The sequence below is a fragment of the Pantherophis guttatus genome, chromosome 2, assembly GCF_059756535.1.
Source record: "Pantherophis guttatus breed Tessera chromosome 2, ASM5975653v1, whole genome shotgun sequence".
Lineage (NCBI taxonomy): Eukaryota > Metazoa > Chordata > Lepidosauria > Squamata > Colubridae > Pantherophis > Pantherophis guttatus.
Window position 1 is genome coordinate 116,669,394 of NC_142064.1, and position 20,781 is coordinate 116,690,174.

A 20,781-nucleotide genomic window follows, 5' to 3' on the forward strand; every position below is an offset into this window, starting at 1 on the left:
CAGCGGTCCACACTCTTTGTGGCACCAGGAGCCAGTTCTCTGGAAGACATTTTTTCCACAAAAAAATGGGGGTGAAGCGATGGTTTCGGTTTCACACCACAGACCGGTAGAGGTCTGTGGCCCGGGGGTTGGGGGACCCGGCTGTAACTAACCCTCTAAGCCATAGAGTACAACAAAAAACTATGATAATACTTTTATTAATACTGTACAAGCAATTGGTAGTATTGTATTTTTCTGGCACTGACCTCTGACAAATTGTTCAGTCTCCCAAGGCCTTGTGGGTGGGTGGTTGGGGGGGAGGTAGAGAGTAAGTGGGAGGAGAGAAGCAAGCCTTGAGAAGTCTTCGGGAGGCTTTGAGAGAAAACCACTGAAGGTAGGAAGTGGAAATGTTGGCCTCCTTTTTGCAATTAAGCAAGCAAGATCACACTTGCCTTGTTTATGGTCTGAGGTATGTGTGAGCTGAAGAGAAAGGAGGAAATTAAAAAGTTCATGGTGGTGTTAGTCCTGGGGTGAAAACGGAAAGGAAAGAAACACAAGTTATTCTCAATAGATCCCAGAGCTGGTTGTGCTTTCCTTTACGTAAATTTTCCCTCCTGGTAAAGTAATTGCAAAGGTTACATGAGTCAGCAACCTTACTGGTCAACAGATAGATATATTTGGTTTTTCAAGAGGTGAAGCACATGTTGCACAAACAGAACCATATATGAAACCACTTTCTCACATGCACATAAACATACAGTATTTACATGTTGGAAAATTTGGGGAACCAAAAGTGGAAAGCAGCAGAGGGTGCTTAACCCTTTCCTTACCTGAGATTTCCTGCTCCAGATTGCCTCTCCAGATCTTTCGGCCACTTCCAGACAGTTACATATTCATCTGAAACATAGAACTGTATGGAAAGAACAACATACGCTTCAAGGTTTTGGTTACCACCTTTAGAGCGCTCCATGGCTTAGGACCGGGGTATTTACGAGATCGCCTTCTGCCACCAGTAGCCTCTCACCGACCAGTACGCTCCCATAGAGAGGGGCTCCTCAGGGTGCTGTCGGCCAAACAATGTCGACTGGCGGCCCCCAGGGGGAGAGCCTTCTCTGTGGGGGCATCTGCCATCTGGAACGAGCTCCCCCCGGAGATACGGAGGATCCCAGACCTGCGCGCTTTCCGCCGTGCCATCAAAACATTTCTTTTCCAGCAGGCCTAACCTCTCTTTTAAACTTTTTAAACTTTTTAAAATTCTTAAATTTTAAATTTGTCTTATGAATTGGGGTGTTTTAAATTTCGTTTTTCAGGCCAATTATTTAATAGTATTTTAATGGTTTTTTAACATTTGTATTATCTGTATTTTATTTGGCTGTTCACCGCCCTGAGTCCTCCGGGAGTAGGGCGGTATACAAATTCAAAAAAACAAAACAAACTATATTACTGTTGATAATTAAGGAAATAGAACCAACAAAATATGAGAAAGAATTGATTAGAATTATGATTATAATGGGTAGAATTATAATAGCCAGATATTGGAAATTAGATGTGAATTTTAGAATAGAAGAATGGTATTGTGAAATGTGGAAATTAGCTTTAAATGATAAAATGACATGTGATATTAAAATTAGAAATGGTGACTATAAAGAAGATATTTTCTGGAAAATTTGGAAACCATTTGTGGACTATGCGCTGGGAAAATTGGATGCTTCGGTACCTGTACCCCGAGAACGTGGATTTTGGCGATCATGAGGATATATCCGAAGAACCAAATCTTCCTTTCTTATGTATAGCACAGGATGAAATATTGTATATGTTGTTTGTAATGTTAGTAATTTAAAATATAAAATGTTAAAAATAATAATAATAATTAAAAAAACAAAAAAGACCAACAACATATAATCTAAACTTTTCATCATTTTTTATCTACTCTCTCAAAAGTATTGTTTGCATTAAAATGGGCTGGGGCAGGGGCTTGAACTGCAGTTTAAAACTTGCATTTAGACATACATAATGTATATTTTGGTTCTTAAAAGTCGCCTTTGCACCTTTGTACTAGTGAGAACTCAAAAAATACGCAAGAGCCTAAATATATATACAGTATAGGTAGTCCTCGACTTATAACCGTTCACTTAGTGACCATTCAAAGTTACAGTGGCACTGAGGAAAGTATCTTATGACTATTTTTCATAGTTATAACCTTTCCAGAATCCCCATGATCATGGGATCAAAATTAAGATGCTTGGCAATTGGTTCATATTTGTGACAGTTGCAGTGTTACATAATTTGTCAACTGCAGTGATTCACTTAACAACTGTGGCAAGAAAGGTCATAAAATGGGGCAAAACTCACTTAACAAATGTCTCACAACAACAGAAATTTTGGGCTCAATTGTGATTTTAACCCGAGGACTACCTGTATACATACAAAGTGAAATTAATGGTGAAATTTATTCATGCTTAACTGCCTGTTTCCTAAGGCTGAGAGAGAAGGAGGGATTATTCCAAGGCCATCAGCAGACTTCAAGCCTAAGGAAGGACTGTGGCTGGATCAGTAATGGGCACAGAGCTCCACTTCAACTCAGACGCCAGCAAGGTGGAGGTGGGCTACTGTTATGGGCTAGTATTATAAAAGATGAGCTAGTTGGACCTTTTTGGGTTAAAGATGGACTCAAAATCAACTCCCAAACCTACTGCCAGTTTTTAGATGACACTTTCTTCCAGCAGTGTGACAGGAAAAAGTCTGCATCTTTCAAGAAGATCATGATTTATATGCAGGACAATGCTCCATTGCATGCATCTAAATACTCCAGTGCATTGCTTGCTAGTAAAGGCCTTAAGAATGAAAGAATAATGACATGCCCCACCCCTTTTGTACCTGACGTAAACCCTATTGAGTACTTGTGGGCCCTTCTTAAATGGGAGATTTATGGTGAAGGAAAACAGTACACCTCTCTGAAGAGTGTCTGGGAGGCTATGGTTACTGCTGTACAAAAACTTGATCGTCAACAGATCAAGAAACTGACAGACACCATGAATGGAAGGCTTATGACTATTATTGAAAAGAAGGGTAGCTATATTGGTCGCTGATATATATTTTTTTAACTGTCAGAAATGTTTAATTGTAAATTTTGAGTTGTTTGTTTACTATTCTCACTTTAACAGATGAAAATAAATGAGTGAGATGGAAAATTTTTCATTTTTCATTTATTGCATAATAATTCTGCACACTAATAGTTGCCCAATAACTATGCACACATAGATATTCTCCTAAGAAAGCCATAACCTCACTTTTACTTTCTTAAATATTCAGGTTTGAGGTTTATTAACATTTTGGATTGACCTAGAGCACTGTAGTTGTTCAATAATAAAATTAATCTTTCAAAATACAGCTTGCCTAATAATTGTGCACACAGTGTATGAAGATAATTTGTTCCTTGTATAAAAAGGTTTCAAGGCATAAAAAGATCAAAAAGATCTGTCTTACAGGAAAGACTAAAATATTTGAAGCTATTTCATTAGAACAAAAGAAAGAAAATTACTTCTTAACATAACTAATATTATAGGCAACATGGATTGGAAGATGTCTTCTCTTCTTTCACTCATTGTAAAATGGGATTACCCAAAGAAATGTAAGGGCTATAAATTTAGGTCAAACAAAAACATAATTATTTTAATGTTTTCCAAGTCATGATTTATTTTGTTTGCCCATAACATGCAACAATCAAAATGAAATAATAAAGGGTCATTGGTTATCGCATGTTTAAAATTCCATTGAAACTTTAAGACATTTACCTCGACCATCAACCCTCCAAGTTCTAAGATAAGATTATCAATTTTCCTGAGATTGCTCAGTCCTAATTATACACAAGGTTAAACAAATGTGTGCATAATAAGTCATTAATATAGAAACGGAGCAAGGGGTCAGCACAAGCCTTGGCCTAACCCCCCTAGAATTGCAGCAGGGTTACCGGTAGTTTGACTTATAGTGAAATGTTTGAGTACAAAACTCAAATGAGATATAAAAGTTGTTAGTTCTAGATCTCTATTATTTAATATTTTCCACAATGGAAACTTTTCCATAATAGATCCTAATTAATAGACTCCTTTAAATCAAATATTATAGAATCAAAACCCATCTTTAGGTGAACAAAATCAGCAGAGAGTCTGGCTTTTTTGGGGGGGGGGAAATGTACTGTATTTGCAGACTAAATGATCCAGAATAAATCTATTATCTTGTGTGGAATACTTCTTCCTGAACCCTGTTCTGCCAAGAAAATGTCATCTTTGCTGCTTAGTCCTTCAGAATCTAACATGGATTAACAATTGTGAGCCACTCTCAGTTTAACAATCAAAATGTTTTAAATATATAAATAAATTGAAAGCTATATACATTGAAACTTTTTATAAAGATTGAGACAATAATTCTATTGTTCCACTTATCTACCCACCCACCCCCCAAAAAAAGGTCAGCTTCATTGGTGTGATTAAAACTGTGTCACAACAAGTTAAACAATCCTTTAACATTTTGTTTCTGGCTGATCTCCTAAGAAGAGGGTTAGATGTATGAGCCAATATTTATTTTCAAGTTCTTCACCAAAGGAATAGTGCTTTCCCCTAACACTAAATCATTTTATGACTTTAGTAGATGTAAATATGATCTCATTTAACAATATTCCATATGCTGTTTGGTTGTTATTTAACAGAAACCAGTTGCCAATAAAATGCGTAGTGTAATATTGTAATAGAAGTTGTAGAGCACCCACAACTTTTGAAGACAAGCCATTCCATTAGTTAATTGTTCTCACTGTTAGGAAATTCCTCCTTAATTCTAGATTGCATCTCTTTTTGATTAGTTTCCATTCATTTTTTCTTGTCTTGCCTTTTCCAAAGCACCAGAAAACAAGACAAGAAGCAATGGGTGGAAACTTATCAAGGAGAGAAGCAACCTAGAATTAAGGAGAAATTTCCTAACAGTGAGAACAGTTAACCACTGGAGTGGCTTGCCTTCAGAAGTTGTGGGTGCTCCATCACTAGAGCCTTTTAAGTAGAGACTGGACAGACATTTGTCTAAAATGGTATAGAGCAGACATATCAAGCAAAAGGTCCACGGGGCAGATCTGGCCCATGATGTGGTTAGATCTGGCCCATAAGGCTGCCCTATAGACAGTGAGGGGCCAGCCACCACCACCTGGCCCTGGCCCACCCCACTGTGGGTGTGCGCCAATGGTGGGTTGCCCCCGGTTCGGACTGGTTCGCAAGAACCGGTAGTAAAACTGGCAGCAGGCTCCACCCACTGACCCGGACGTCATCATAGGTGATCTGTGCACACGCAGAAGAGCACATGGACGTGATGCAAACCAGTAGTAAAGGTAAGTAGAACTCACCCCTGGTGTGCGCACAGGAGGTGGAGAGGGCATGGGGACTGGCATCCCGGTGAAAGGGAAGCACTCAGAACACAGTCAGCCTTTGGGGCAGGAGGATCACCGGGGATGCCAGGCCCCACATGCTCACTGCCTCCTATGTGCGTGCCCAAGAAGGCCTAAGAAGGATGGCAGGGCTCCTCCATGGACTAGGCTTTGGTGCGCAACCTGATCTCACCTTCCTCTGCTGGAGACCTCTGAATCCCCCCTTCCAGCTTTACCTGGCCCCCCATGGGATGTGGAGGACGATGTTTCTTTGTGTGGAAGTGCAGATCTCTGGAGAGGCGGAAGGGGTGGCAGAGGAGCTCTGTGAGGGAAGACTGCCCCAACAAGCCAGCATTCTTACCACACATGTTTGGAAACAGGGATTTCCTTTTGAGAAGGGCCAGCCTCCCTTGTGCAGGACCAGGGAGCACTGCCCCCCATCTCGTCCTCTTGCTCTCCAGACAATGGTGGGTTTCACTTACCTTTGCTACCAGTTCGCTCGCGCACACGCCACTTCTGCGCATGCTCAGAGTGTATTTGATGATGTCCAGGGGGGTGAGCAGAGCCTCCCACCACCACCACTACCAGTTCACCTGAACCGGGGCGAACTGGTAGCAACCCACCACTGTCTCCAGAGTTCTGTAAAGGCAGAAGTTGGACTCGGAGGAAAATGCTTCCTGCAAACTTTCTCCTCCGCGCTTCCACATGCAACAGTGCCATCCTCCGCCTCCTGCTTTGCTGGGAGGGGGCACCTGGCAGTGAAATGGCAACTAGACTGGGATTGGAAAAGAACGTCGAGCCGGCCGCACTCACCCCGTCATGCCCACCTGGTTGCGGCAACCCAGTTACTGGCCCTTTGTGGGAAACCATAATGCTGAGGTGGCCCTCAATGAAATTGAGTTTGACACCCCTGGTATAGAGTCTCTTGCTTGAGCAGGGGGTTGGACTAGAAGTCCTCCAAGTTCCCTTTCAGCTCTATTATTCTGTTATATAAAGTCAACTAAAAACTTTTCCTGTACAAGTAAAAAAAAAAAATCACCCTAACTTCAGTGGAGTTACTGTTAATAAACTGGAATAAGGACTTATCTTCTGATATTTTTCTTGAAAGTTCCTGATTAATAAATAGAGCATTTTACTTGAGCCTCTTTTAAAAGAGTTTCTGATTCTTGTCTTTTTAAAAATTTCTTGTTCAGCACTGTACCATGGCAATGGAATCCCTGCATGAGCCTCTAATTATTCAGTTCCTATTCTCTGCAAAGTGAGTCTGCCTTTCTCTTTGAACTTAAATTCATTACTCTGCGGTTGCTGCTACATTTACTTCTTGTGGCTTATTATTTGTATTAAATACACATCTCAAGTGGCCTGGTAAAAACTGATGAGTCATCCATTAACAGTAAAGCCTAATCGGCCTTTTTCTAGCCATTCTTGGAAAACCACCAGAAAAGCATTCTATGGACATGCCACTTGTTTTCAATATTTTTTAAAAGGAAATAATCCTGCCTAAAAAAATTGTTCAAGGTTTTCCTGTTATTCTTTTTGCTTCGTGGGGGAGACATTAAAAACCTCATGAAGCAACATTTTCTTTCAAACAATTATCTAGCTGTCTGTATGTGCAATGTGAGGATGCAGATGGTTGTGTAATTGCCAGGTATTTGTCTCTTTTCAGAGTAATGGAAACAAAGCCTGGGTTTGTGCAATGTTAGAATCCTCATTTTTTTTTATATGCTAGGAGAAAAAAAATACCATGTCATGCCATTTTCACCCCGGGGGTTTTGCTGATGTACTCTTGACTCAGAATTCCTTTATCTGTGAACCATTCTTCATTGTGAATTGCAACCAATAGTTTCTGAAGACATAATAGTCTAAAATGATGCATTTGTGCAATCCCTATAATTGAGGAATGGTTGGTGAAGATGATAGGACTGGTTAAGATGGCCAAATTGACTTGTCTGGTTAGAGAAAATATTTATTATTATTATTATTATTATTATTATTATTATTATTATTATTATTATTATTATTATTATTAATTTAATTTGTCAACAAGTACAAGGAAACAAGTATCAGTATAGACATAGACATGGACACATGAAAAAAAATGACACAAATAAATGGATATAAATAAGCAAAACATAGCCATAAACACATATGAGTTCATATGTGTTTATGGATACATATAAATGGGGACAGTAGGACAGGGATAGTAGGCATGCTGGTGTGTTTACGCACGCCCCCTTAGGGACTTCTTAAGAAACGTATAAGGACCATGGTAGACAGTTTAAGGTAAAAAGTATGGGGTTTAGAGAAACTAACAAGATCAGGTAGAGTGTTCCAGACATTTACTACTCTATTGCTGAAGTCGTATTTTCTGCAATCAAGATTAGAGCGGATTACATTTAGTTTGTATCTATTGACAGCCCTTCTGTTATTGCAGATGAAGTTAAAGTAATCATTAACAGGTAGGACCTTATGATAGATTATCTTGTGTACTAAGTTTAGGTCAGAACGTAGACAGCATAGTTCAAGGTTATTCAAGGTTAATATCTATGTAGTGAATGTATTATCTATCTATAATTCTGATGATTAGACAGGGTAGATGATAGAAAGAAGAGAGTGACATTGTAACTTTAGAGAAACAGGAAAATTTACAATTGTACTTATAACTGCTGCAAAGAACATCAGAAGCTACTTCTTCATATCTTTTTTCTTTCTTTTTTCTTTTCATACGTTGGCTTTCTCTTTTATTTATTTCTTTTTCTTCTTACTCTATTTTAGTTTGTATTAATTTTTACCCTTGCTTTTAAAACTTTTAATATAATTATATCAAAATGAGCCTTCATAGTTATTATAATCCTTTTCTTCTCTATTGTTTTACTTAACTTAGATGAAAGTCTCAATAAACCCTCTTGTATTCCAACCTAGTTAAATCCTGCCTAACTATCCTCTGTAAAGCCCTTTTCGGTGACTATTTATCAGCCCTGTATAGTAGACCAGACTAAGAAACCAGTGCCCTATAAGTTACGGCTACTTTTTATTGTAATAGCAATACAAACAGCAACTTGCAAGTCTGAATGTGCTTCCCCCTCCCTCATCTTATCTTAGTGTGAACTAGAGAGGGGCCTGCCTGAGTTATTTATTCAAAATAGTTTCTTGGGATGGGTCAAGTCCAGTGGTGGGATTCAAATTTTTTTACTACCGGTTCTGTGGGCGTGGCTTGGTGGGCGTGGCAGGGGAAGGATATTGTAAAATCTCCATTCCCACCCCACTCCAGGGGAAGATTACTGCAAAATCCCCATTTCCTCCCGATCATCTATTCTCTGCCTCCCGGACTCGGGAGGCAGAGAATAGATGAGGGCAGGGCCAGTCAGAGGTGGTATTTACCGGTTCTCCAAACTACTCAAAATTTCTGCTACCGGTTCTCCAGAACTGGTCAGAACCTGCTGAATACCACCTCTGGTCAAGTCCTGCTTGTCAGATCAGTGCTTTTGTAGTGGTCTTTCCTCCTGTGCTTCATTCCCTCTGTCCTCCAATCTACCTAAGGTATCTGCTACCTGGGCCAATGAAAATCCGTTACTGAATAGTATCAAGTAGGATTCTTCAATTGCCTGAATGTTTCACTGAATAGCCTGAAATCCTTATTCTATGAGAAAAGGAAATTTGTCCTTTTGGGTGGGCTTAAATCTTAGACTACCATATCTGTGAGCAAAAATCTGGATGACCACGAGTTGTCAGCAAAAAGGTACAGAAAAATCTAATTAGGAGATAATTCAAATTTTCTGTACCTCTTTGCTAGATAGGTATCTCCTATTACTAGTTATTTGGAATTTTGCTTCTATGTAGTGCAGGGGTGTCAAATTCATGTCATCATGGTGGCGTCACGTGACGTATCGGGACTCCCCCCCCTTTGCTAAACCGGGCGTGGGGGTGGCCAGCGTGTGATGCAATTTGGCCCATGGGCCGGGAGTTTGACAGCCCTAATCTAATGGTTATTTGTTTGTTTGTCAGCTGGTGGGCCACCTCAATCACCAACATAAATCTAGAGAATTTACATAAAAGAAGCTAAAATAGCCAATACAATAAATAAGAAAGACCAAAGCCTAACTGGAGTAGGGCTTTATAGAACTTAGGGGACACTATTTCACAGGACAAATGCAGCTAACATGTCTCTGAAGCAGAAAACTTGAAAACTCCTTCAAACATGAACTTGATGAAGCAGAAACAATAAGAGGAAGATGCTCCTGTAGATAACCAACTCCTAAGCTTTATAGTGTAGGACCCCCGCCCCTAAGAATGGAATATTTTGAAGAATATTAAAAGAGGCAGAATATTATATTTCTCCAAAGGAGAAATAGAGAAAAAACAATTGTAACAAAGACAGAAAGTAGCCCCAACAGCCTCCAGCAGATGCCTGAAATCTTTAGAGATGGATATTTTATGCCCATTAAGAAATCCAGGCCAGCCTATTCACAAACAAAATACCATCTGCTCCAAATGATGGGATTAAAATGTACATCTCCCACCCAAATTCTAAGAACAGGACATGACCTTTAGGACATGATAGGATTAATCCATCACCATTAGAACAGCAAAAGGCACAAGGCTCACTACATTGCATAACCCCCTGCAGCATCTCAGAATCCATCCATTCCTAAGCCAAGGGGTCAGCTGTCCCAGAACTACATGCTGTTAGTTCTACTCATCAATAAACAGAGTCCTTTCAAATCAGCCTCCATTTTACTTCCAGCGCCTTTCTCCTATATTAAGTTAGCAGTCACCCCTCTCCTAGAAGAATGAAATATTCTAGGAAATATTAAAAAGGCAGAATATTATACCTCCCTGGATGAGAAAAGGAGAAACATGCTCTTGGAAAGCAGCCCCCACTTTGTTAAAAGCCCCAGAAAGACTGGTGTCAACCTATCTACAAGACAAAAGGCTGGGCCAGCTTATCTACAATACAAAAGACCCTCACCCTCAGGACATAATAGGATTAGCCCGCCACCCATCTCACTACATGGCATCTGGGAAGATTACATCACCCAGCAGGATTCAACCAAGCCTGGGACTCAAGACAACCTACAAAGTTACACTTACATGGCCCCATGGGAGTCTGACAACTAATCAGAATACATTTCTTTCACAAAAAAGGGAAGCAAGTTCAACGCCCAAGAGAGGATATAAACATATCTCACTCTCCACTCCATGTGGTCAGCTACCCAGGACTTCAAACCACGTGGTCCTGTCCACCATTAAACCATCTTTCCAAATAGCCTCCATGTTTCCAGTGTCTTTCTCCCCACTTGCAACTGAACCCAAATGGACATTTCTTCCAACGCTCCCTGCTTGGAACCAGACTGGATTGTTCTTCCAATGGTAGATAATGATCAGCACCTTGAATTGCACTTGGAAGTTCACTGGCAACCAGTGCAACTCACAGAGCAATGACATTACCAGGGTGAAATGTATGTGTGTATGTGTACCGATAATTAAGATTAGAGGTAAATTCTACCATCTGAGTGATTCTCATGGGTAGCCCCATATAGAGTGCATTGAAATAGTCCAAGCAGGAAGTGGGCTTCCTGATCCAGAAACTGGTCTGGTGCATAAGTTGGTCTGTGCAAGAATCCTACTGGCCATGGCTGTCATCTCACTGTACCAAGAGTCCAGGAAACCCATTGAATTACTTACCAGCTCCACCTGGGAACTTTAGCCCCTCATTGAGAACTAAATATGACAATTCATTTGCAACTGTGATTCATTTATGCTAGATTTGATTCTAAGTCTGTTCCTCCCCAACCAGCCCTTTAGACCTTCTAGAACTGGGAAAATACCTTCACAAGATCACATCTTCAGCCAGGAGTCAAGATATAAAGCTGGGAATCACTGACATTTCAACAGATGATCTTACTCAATGGTCTCATGTAGATGTTGAATAAAGAGGAGGAAAGGGTTGAACTCTGCATGAGTTCATTTCATAACCAATAAAGGAAAATGGATTTTTAAAATTCTTTTGCCTTTTTCATTTTATGTCAGAAGTTAGCAACCCTGCTTTTTCAAAATCCGTCAGGTAATTCTCATTCCATGTTGTGCTGAACACTGTAAGACCTTGAACTATTTCAATAGTTTATAAAATAAATGCGGTTGCAGGAAAGGCAATTTTGTACTTCTCCTTTTTATTGTTTTTTAAAATAAAAAAAATAAAAAAAATCTTTTCCAGTCCCTTGGCCACCCTGCTTCCCTTTATTTATTTTTTTTATTGCTGCTTACATCCCTCAAGGAATCCTTTCACCATATTGCATGATTTCTAACAGTTCTCCTGATATTCCATCAACTCCCAAAATTGTTGTTGGGAATATTTTCTAGGACTTCCGTTTCTACAATCTCTGCTCTTAGTTCTGAGGTCAAAACCCATCACCCATTTGGGAATTTTGTTTCACTTTTATAGATTTTATCTATATTTACATATATGTATAAAGATAAAGATACAAGACTTGATTTTATCTTCTTTTTTTAGTAGATTTTTGCCATGTCTCTGTTATTCTCATTGTTATTCTTAAACCTATAGCTCATAGCTTCATTGAGCTACGCAAGCCCCTTCGCCATGACAAGGCAGTTATCCATGAAGAAGTAAACCTATTTAGAAAACGCCAAACAGAATCTTGAATTCGAACCCTTCCTTCCTCAGCAATTTGACTAGAAGCTGTTGCCCGCAGTGGCTGATAGATTTAAGAGAGTTGGCAGCAAAGCCTGAAAAGATACTAGTCATCTTCTCTATAATGACTGACACATTCCCCAATCAGCAATGACTCAGGGCAGATATGTTAAAGGAGGGATAGGGATTAGCAATGGAGATAATGGATGTCATTGTTTTCTAAATGATGTGGCCAAAAGATATGGGAAATGACATTATCTCAGCAGTGGGAAAGACCCCATCAACTGTTATTTGGGGAAATAACAGAGCTGTTGTAAAAGATTTTGCAGCCAGGTGTTGATTACCTTAGTATCATTCTTCTTCCTTTCAAAACTTGTTTTTAAATTGTGGTTTTGACATCTGGTATAACAAAATTTCTGGAAAGCCTCTTATCATATATTGAATTCTCAGCAGAAACTCCAAAATTTTAAAACATGGGGCTTGTATAGTACCATTGTATCAGCATTTATTATTTCAAGATTTTAAAGTTTTATGGCACCTTAAAAATCAACTTTATTAACCTATAAGATGTTGTGGATCATAGCCATCTCATCAGTTTAAACTAAACAGTTTAAACATTTTTTAAGAACATCTTCAAACTCTGCCACTAAATAATCAAGCTTGAATTAACATTTTTTTTAATGCAAACTTTAACAAGTTTAACATTTAACAAATGCTGCATTTTTAGTAAGTATCATATTGTGCACATGCAATATATATATATATATATATATATATATATATATATATATACACACATATATATACATACATATACATATACATATACATATACATATACATATACATATACATATACATACATACATACATACATACATACATATATATATATATATATATATATATATATATATATATATATAAATAACACTCATTTCAAAATTTGGAAAGTCATTTATAGCTGAAGAAAATGTGCTTCAGTAAAACTTGGACTTAGCAGTCTGGAACCACCAATGTAAGAATGATGGGATGTATGAAGAAACAGATCTCATCTAGTTCTGGTTTTTAACCACTATTTAACATATTTACAACCGGAAATAACCAAAGATCAGGGGCAACACCTGGAGAGGGAATCTGAAACTGCAAAGCTTCTAGCAAAGACCGCTAAGACTGGAATCAACAACTCAAGGAGATCTGCTAAGCTTAAAGCCATCCTTTGAAGGTAGTATTTGAAGATTTATGCTAATTCTAACTCCTTTTTTCATGCCATTCTCCTTCCTCTGCAATAATAAAAAAAAAATATTGCTTCATTATTAACTGGCACTGTCCATTGGATACTTTCTTAGAATCGTTCCCTCTTCATCCATTATCTTCTTTCCAGCTACTATCAAGAAGAACTCAGTGCTTTCCTGGACTCTAAAGTCTCCCTTGAATCAAGCATTCCTCTTGGGAATTATGTAGACATACCACTTTGGTTTTTCTTGGCCATCACTAATTTGATAACATTCTGCAACTGAAACCAGATGATTGCCCAAGAACAGTCTTGTCTGGAAATCTCCAATGCTTCCTACTATGTCTGAGTTATTGCTTCGGAAATATGCTATAACTCAATTACTCATGGCTGAATGAATTCTTCTTCTGATAGCAGTAAAGCAAAGGACTACTCTCTGGGTTTAGCTCCCTCTTTGAACAGCTGTAGGAGTTGTATTTCTCCAACTCAGAGGAAGCTCGGCTGGAAGTTTCTGGATGGAATGGACTGTACCTGCAAGGAGGGGATACCATTTTTAATTCATTGTTAAAATTAAACTAAACAAAACAGGCACATAGAAAAAGTGTCTAGTGCAACCTGCTGAACTAGATCTGCAGCAAATGCTTCATGCATGGAAAGACTAGAAAACTAATTGTTCTCCTGCAGTTTGAACTGACAGAGTCCATTGCACCAAGTTAGGACTAAACACTACAGCATTTTGTTCGGCAACATCTGGATGACCACTGAATTGAATTTCCCATCTCTGAATTATAAGCTTGAAACAGACATTTCCTGGTGCTCCTAGTACAGTATGCAGGTAGAGAAGAAGAAACTTTCATAATAATAACAGAATAAGAGTTGGAAGGGACCTTGGAGCTCTTCTGGTCCAACCTTCTGCTCAAGCAGGAGACCTAGTCCATTCTGGACACATGGCTGTCCAATCACTTCTTTAAAAACCTCCAGTGATGGAGCATTCACAACTTCTGAAGTCAAACCATTCCACAAGTTTATTGTTCTCACTGTTAGAAAATTTCTCCTTAGTTCTAGGTTGCTTCTCTCCTTGATTAGTTTCCATCCATTGTTTCTTGTCTTGCCTTCTGATTCTTTGGAAAATATATTGAACACCCCCCCCGCACTTCCTTGTGGCAGCTCCTCAAATATTGGAACACTGCTATCATGTCACTCCCTAGTCCTTCTTTTCATTAGACAAGACATACCCAATTCCTGTGATCATTCTTTATATGTTTTAGCCCACAGGCCCCTAATTATTTCAAAATCTATGTCTTTTTTAAAAAGCAACCTTCAGGCTTAGTTTGTTTTTGGTGTTGCCATAGGTTACTCTGTTTAGTTTTGCTCCTACTGAGAAGGTTCTACAGTTGCTGAAATCTTAGGTTACTAGAGAATTTGGCTTTCATGTGTATGGGAAAGAATTAGGCCTGACTCTGAAAAAGATGCGCATTTGTTAAAAGAAGAGTATTTAAAAAATTATTCCAAGATACCTCCAGTTCTGTGTTTCATTCCTCTTTTCAGTTTGAGGAAGTAGGAGCTGAAAGACTGAGTCATATGATTCTTTCTCATTCTCATTCTTTAACTACAGTTTCTCCCCCCTCCTTCAGAACACTACGCTAGGCTGCAAACTTCTCTCTCTGCAAAAAACATTCATGGTATAATTCCCAGGAAATGAGCAAGCAGCATAGTTCTAGTTTATCAATGTTCTTACTTCAGAAAAATCATTGGTGCTAATTGTTGTTCCTTCCAATGATCCATCATTGACCTGAAAGTTGGAAAGATACATATGAGTCCTCTGTAACTAATCCCAGATTAAATCCTGGCATGTCTAATTAAAAGGATCTTGACTAACAGAGCTGGGCAGAGCTCCTTTCTAGAGTCTAAGCAGCCACCCTTCAGAAGAGATAATAATGCACCAGAAAAAAACAATCTCCTAATTTGGGACAATTCAAACATAGATAGATGATAGAATCATCTTCATCATCTCAGCAGCAGAAGCAGCATTCCCACAGGTGCAGGGTCTGCTTTTCGGATCAATGAACACCATTTTACAGGATCAAATGCAGCTTCCAAGGCCAACTGGGCAATTTTCATGTCTGCATTTATTGTGTCTTGACGTCTTTGATTTGGCCTTCCATGTGGGCACTTGCCATCTATGTCGAAGTGGGAGGGGATGCAGGCCACGGTGTGGGGAGCTGCTAAGGGGACTTGGCCATACCACTGTAGCAGGGGTGGGTTTCAGTGGTGGGATTCAACCAGTTCCCACCACTTCGGGAGAACCGGTTGTTAACTTTCTGAGCAGTTTGGTAAATTCGTTATTGGAAGAAATCATTAGGACAGAGAACCGGTTGTTAAATTATTTGAATCCCACCACTGGTGGGTTCTACTTACCTTTACTACTGGTTTGCAGCGGGGCCGCGCGCATGCTCTTCTGTGCATGCGCAGAAGTGTTTTAGTGACATCGGGGTCGGTGGGCGGAGCCTCCCACCGGTTTTATTACCGGTTCTATAGAACCGGTGCAAACCGGGGCAACCCACCACTGCACTGTAGGCATTTTTCCCACAGGTATTGGTGCAATGCCCATTTGCTGCTGTACTGTGTCATTGCTGACATGGTCAAGAAGAGAAACACCTATCACCCAACAAAGTATGTGCATCTCCATGGCACATAAAGAGCCCTCAATGCATTTGGTGGATGGCCAGCACTCAGCACTATACAAAGCTACTAGGTGTACTATTGTTTATACACCTGCGATTTTAGATAGATTGGCATGTGTCAATTTTAGAGTGTAGCGATAAATGATAGAATGATAGAGACATTATTGTTTGTTTATTCATACAATCCAAACAAATTCATCTAGTTGCGTTGGGGAAATTCAAGTTCTGTACTGCTCTATCAGTGGAACTGAATCTTCTCTTTCTTTAAGCAGTTTTGTCAAACTCAGATCACTGGAAAGCCAGAACTAAGATTGGAATATCTTATGTTTGAATCTATTCCAGTTAGTCAAGTACTTGCTGGATGATTTTAGGACAGTAACTAACACTCCCCCCAGTTTGCTTCACAGAGCCATGGTTTCTGCAGACACAAAAGTGGAGGAGTTCCTCTCAAAAAGTTGAGCATCTCTCCCACCTCATTCCTGCTCACCCTGAAGGAGAGTTGTTTGAAAAATACCTTGACTTGCATTGATGGCTGGGGAATTCTGGGAGTTGAAGTCCATCAGGCTTAAAGTTGCCAAGGTTGGAGACACCTGCTCTATAGTTTCCTTTGAAAACTCATGGTATCCAGAGTATAGGTGAGAACATCTGAAGCAAAAATATCTCTCCTACTGTGGTCCAAGCAACCATTCCATATCTTTCTTATGGAGTTTGTACACCAAGAACAGTTCTTGTGAAGCGACTTCTTGTGAAAATTCATGGAAACTGAATGTCCCTGAATGGGGTATTCCCCACTGTGTGCCTGATTACTCTTTTGTAATATCTTCCTCTCTCTTCCTTGCAGGAGAGGAGCACAGGTCAGATTGCTTAAACAAGGAGAAAAACCTCCAAACAATCTCTCCTATGCTTGTCCCATATTTTATTCTGCTCTCATAGAACGGAGAGATTGAAGAAGAAGGGATTGCAAGAGAATAAGCAGGCACACAATGGGAAATACACTGGGCTGTTTGCTTTGGTCCACCAACACCACTGCATTCCTTTTGATGTATATTCCCCATTGTGTGCTTGCTTTCTCTTGTAATCACTTCCTCTCCAATTAATGTAAATATAAATAATTCTATTCCTTGCTATTTATCCCAGAACTGAGGTGGGTATTTCAAAGAATGAGGGAATAGGAAAAGTAAAAGCTGAAATAAAATTGAAAGCATAGTGTGATCTTATGATTTCCCACTTACAAATTGATTCACTTAATGACCCAGCTGCCGGTGCCAATTGTGGCTACTAAACAAGAACTATCTGAAATTACAATGATCAGGAATGACCTCTTAATCTTCCTGTGCATTTGTAGATAGGATTTATTTATAGTTTTTTTTTAATCTTGTTCCTTTATTTGGCACACCAGCTACAGTGTGAAAAGTGTTTCACAGGCAACTGGTTCGATACATTTCCTTCATAAATATTTATGGTGTCAACATCAGAAAATAGGTGGAACAGAAATTTTCCATTTTTGTATGGCTTTCAAAAGCAAACTACTGGAACAGAAAATTCCAAAACACTCTAGGATTGAAAATATAAATTCTTAAAGGATAATAGTAAGATTTAATTCTGCAAATATACATCTAAATTTTAATCTGAGTTTGGGAGTCCACAAATGAATCAATGCCATGTTTTGCAAATGAATTACAGAATTTGATCCTTCTTAAGTGACCTTTTTAATTCTGTGGGAATACAGTGTTTTCCTCCTCCTGATCTAATGCCATTCAGAGGTGATCCTGCAGTTTTCACCATGATGCAAACTAGGATGACTGAAAGGTATCAGTTGACTAAGATATCTTGATAACAGAGCAGAATTAAAAAGAATGTATTAATTGATGGATTGATGTAAAATTCTAGAGAAAAAAATATTTTTCCACAAAAAGTGCATTTAGAAAGTGTTTAGAAACACTTTAGAAACTTTTGTCAATTTTGTTATGCTGCAGCCTGATTCTACAGTTGTTAAAATTCTTTTTTTTCTCACTAATCTACATTCAGTACTCCATAATGACAAAGTGAAAATAGAATTTTAGAAATATCTGTAAATTTATTAAAAAGAAAAAACTGAAATATCACATTGGCCTAAGTATTCAGACCCTTTGCAACAACACTTGAAATTTAGCTCTAGTGCCTCCCATTTCTCTTGATCGTTGCTGACATGTTTCTATACCTTGATTGGAGTTGATCTGTGATAAATTAAATTGGTTGGACATGATTTGGAAAGGCACACACCTCTCTATAGAAGGCCACCCAGCTGGCAATGCATACTGTAGCAGAGCAAAAGCCATGAGGTCAAAGAAACTGCCTGCAGAGTTTAGAGATAGGATTATCGCAAGGCACAGATCTGGGGAAGGCTACAATAAAATTTGTTCTGCACTGAAGGTTCCTAAGAACACAAGTGGCATCCATAATTCTCAAATGGAAGAAGTCTGACACAATCAGGACTCTTCCAAGAGCTGGTTGCCCGGTCGAACTGAGCAATTGGGACTTAGTAAGAGAAGTGACCAAGAACCCAATGGTCATTCTGGCTGAGTTCCAGAGATACGGTGTGGGGATGGGACAGAGTTCCAGAAGGACAACCATCACTGCACCCTCCACCAATCTGGGCTTTTATGGCAGAGTGGCTAAGTGGAAGCCTCTCCTCAGTGCAAAACACATGAAAGCCACTTAGAGTTTGTTCCTCACACTCTGAGAGTCCTTCAGGTGCTTTTTTGCAAACTTCAAGTGGGCTTTCATGCACTGTAGGCAAGAACTCTTTTTGTGCCTTTCCCTGGCCTGATATGCCAGCTCCAGGCATACAAATACCTGTAAACTTAAGAGGAAGATGAGGGTTGTTTCAATTCAACTTATTTGGAAAGCACCATGACAAAGGCTAACCTATACCACGTAAGACTTAGCAGGACAAAAGAGCTTGTTTTAATAATACTGAAAGCTTGTCAGGGACTCGGGTTCTGGTTGGGCCCTTCTGTTTTGCCAGACTGGTGATTTGGGGTTTGAGCTATTAGTGTTTTGGATAATGGATACTGGTGCAGAATCCTGACCCTTCAGGCAGCAGCCAAAACAGTGGTGGGGTTTATCTGGGCTAGCAGTGGGTTTTCAGACACAGCCAGCTGCCTTTGAAACTCCCCAGTGAACAAGGTAAATTTTATTTCTCTTCCTTGTCCCCCAATTCTTTGCTTTCAGTATGTGGGATCTAAAGGTATATTGCCTTTAAATTTAGATTTAATCTTTAAATCTTTTAGCTACTGTATAGTAATAACTTCCTCTATAGAAAACAGTTATTAGAGCTTGCTTTAAAACATGCTAGAGAAATAAATCCCAAGTTCAGGAAGATCCAACAATTGTTTCTAATTTCTAATTCAAAGGTCCATGTAATCCAACAACAACATGTAAACAGAATCACAGGTTGTAAATTAACTGAGCCACTTATAAAAGTATTACTTTTATATAGCCCTGACTATCAGTTGAATGATTGACTTGGTCATACTTCCATCTTTCCAGCAGAATGTCAACTTCCTTTGCTCAACTCTTCATATATGACCCAGACCTTAGACTTTGTCCTGTTTAAGCTCTGGATCAGCTGACTCAGCCCACACCTGCGCCTTCTGAGACACACTATCTTCAGCTAATTTCTGTGGGTTAGGTTTTGAGTTTCTGAATTGAAGAGTCAGACTGATCTTTCTCTTGAGAAAGAGGAAAATGCTAGGTCAGCCATGTCAAACTCAAGGCCCTTGAGCCAGATCCAGTCCACGATGTGGTTAGGTCTGTCTGTCCTGGAAACAGTGAAGGACCGGCCCGTGGCACCTCGGCCCAGCCCAACCACGTTGCAGTCAGCCTTAGATCCATGGGGCTACCTTGGAGCCAGCGAGGGGCTGCCTCTGCTCTGCCCCCTGGGCGTGCACAGGAGGCGGCGAACGCATAGAGCCTGGAGTCCCTGGGGACTGTCTTGCTCCACAGGCTGACTGCGTTCTGAGCGTTTCCCTTTCACCCAGGACACCAGCATTTGCCGCCTCCTGTGTGCATGCCCAGGGGCATGGCTGAGGTAGTGGGGCAGCCCCTTGCTGGCTCCAGGGCAGCCCCGTGGATCTAAGTCTGATTGAGTTCCGACCTTGATGGCCACCATGAAGTTGTAGATCAGTGCTGCACCCACCACCAGCACCTCCATGGCCCGCTTGCTGGCATGGCCTCCCAGACCGTGAGGCTTCCCTTTCATTGAGACCACCCCTGTCCCCGCTTGGGAAAGCCACAGCTGGCAGTGGCAGGGCAACCGGCAACGCTGCCAATCTTTTCCCCTCCCCTTGTCCCTTCCTGAGCTTGGTGGAAGGAAGGAGATAGAAATGAGAAAGAGGGAGGGAGGGAGGGAAAGAGGAAAGAAAGAAGGAGAGGCAACTTAGTTGGAGATGCCCCAGTTCACGCAGTTCTATATCAATCCTGAATCCATTGAGACTTGGGCTCAAAGGAGAAAGCAATTTTGTGTTCTGTTTTGTCACAGACAGGACTTTGTTGGCAATCCAAGTTAACATTGGTATTCTTGAATTGTGAGCTCTTGGGATGTTGTAAACAGTCATTTCCAGTGGGGAAAACAGGACAAAGCAGAGTGGGGGGAAATATTTTCCTTTGCTATATTTCCAGTCTGAATTAGACATGCAGGGTCCATACAGGAGAGCCTTTTTAAGGATTATGTATTAATAGAAAAGCAACTAATTTACCTCTGTTCCTAAACCAAAGGTGAAATTCGACCACCTCGGCTTGGCCCGCCTCGCCCGAGGCGGTAGGGATGATTTGAATCAGTTTGCCA